The sequence below is a fragment of the Microtus pennsylvanicus genome, chromosome 22 (genome assembly GCF_037038515.1).
Source record: "Microtus pennsylvanicus isolate mMicPen1 chromosome 22, mMicPen1.hap1, whole genome shotgun sequence".
NCBI classification, from domain to species: domain Eukaryota; kingdom Metazoa; phylum Chordata; class Mammalia; order Rodentia; family Cricetidae; genus Microtus; species Microtus pennsylvanicus.
The window spans coordinates 7,020,297-7,022,169 of record NC_134600.1 but is presented as its reverse complement, the minus strand read 5'-3'; the positions used below and the strand labels follow the sequence as shown (position 1 = coordinate 7,022,169).

At 32.9% G+C, this 1,873-nt stretch overlaps 1 pseudogene; it reads right to left on the bottom strand.

Annotated features, from left to right (window-relative positions):
• Positions 1-986: 986 nt before the first annotated feature.
• Positions 987-1,084, bottom strand: LOC142840096 (U6 spliceosomal RNA; annotated as a pseudogene).
• Between the last annotated feature and the right edge of the window lie 789 nt (positions 1,085-1,873).

The window sequence follows — 1,873 nt, the reverse complement described above, 5'->3', positions numbered from 1 at the left end:
CTCCTTTTCCCCCTTTATTTCCCCTACTTTCAAGTTAAAGATTATCAAGTTTATATTGATGAACTCGTTCTTTACTTTTTTCTAGGCAACAGTTTGTATTTTTAGCAACCTTTTGTAGATTTTAATACAAATGCACAGTTACCAAAGTTACCAAATGTTTTAAACTGTCACTCATATTTGAAAGACTTTTCTTACTTCATTTCTGCTACACCTAGTCTGCTATTATCCTATTAACTTAAAAAGAATTCTATTTGGGATGTTTTGACCGTAGAAATGTGTTGTACCATTTACCTCTAGCTAACGTAAAAGATAGCAAAGTATTTCTTAACAGCAATTATTGAAAATTTCATTGGCTTCTTATTTTTGTGATCATAGGGGAGCTTTGGTCACTTTATATAATATCATGAATGCAAAAGCCATCTCTCATAGTAGGAAATAGAATCAAATATAATAAATTGTAATCATTAAGCATTTTGAAAATACTTATATTGCCACCCAATGAAGCAGTGGTATTGCAAATGAAACACCTCAAAGGTCAATAATTGCTTTTCTTAAACTATTTTTATGGATAATGTATATGGCAATTGGCAAAGTTGCTTTCTCCTATTCATGGCTGTGCTAAATTATTTATTTTTAACCTTTTAGAATCTCATGTTTTATTTTATAGATTACAAAGCACAACCTAGCCAGGAAGCGGTGGCACACGCCTTTAAACCTGGCATCTGGAAGTCAGAGGCAGACAGATCTCTGAGTTCAAGGCCAGCCAGGTCCACATTAATGAGTTCTAGGACAGCCAGGACTACACAGAGAAACCCCGTCTCAAACAAACAGAAAATAATTATAAAACATGACTTAAATACACACCATTTCTCCCTGATTGCATATATTACATATTAAGTTGCTTAGAGGAAAAAGTAAATATTGAGTAAGTAGCAAATTTAATGGGTTCACCCCCAAACAGAAGGTTGCCATGGGAGTCATCTTACAAGTCAATCTTTGACTTCTCAGTGATTTTTTTTTAGGGGCCATGCTAATCTACTCTGAATCATTCCAATTTTAGTATATATACTACCAAAGCGAACACTCTCACTGATTTTTTTTTTTTACAACTGAAGAAAATCAGTCCATTAAAAACTCCAGAGTAAGTTGTGATTCAATTGGAAAATTGTCAAGACTGTGGACTTTAATCTATCTGTGATCTTAATACCAGTTAAATAGGAAATTTTGTAAAATCATTGACCACGCTACTATCCTTGGATACTAATCAGGACTAATTTAAATAACGGTTCCACTATCTAACAGTTGTATGAATTTGAACAAGCAGCTTAACCTCACTGTATTTTGGATTTACCATATATAGAAACTTTGAATAATGAAATTATAAAGAGCATTGCAGTGGGTAATTAATAATATATAAAACCAAAGAATCTTTCACTCTTTGCAGCATAAAATAACAGCTAATTAAATGTCATCTCCATTATAATTCATTAACAGAATGCCATTGCCCAAGGATTAAAGGATTCTGAAGATCCTAAAGCAAGTTTATGACATATTACATTAAAACCAGAAGGGAGGAACTCAGTGTTCCGACACTGAGATGAAGAAAAGAAGTGTAAATTATCCTGTGTTGATCAACACATGTCACAAACGTGTTGAAATACCTCACTTGGGCTTCTAAACATGCGTCACTACTGTGTCAATCCAAAATAAAACAACATCCTCTAATTGTATGCCTATTACAGAGTGATATAATTTTTCTATTTATGAGAACGAAGAGTAGAGAATTGTTGTCATTCAGAACTAAATGTTTCTGCATAGACTTCTTTACCAATTCCAGGATTTTTGATTCTTTAATTAATGTATTCCTGGCATT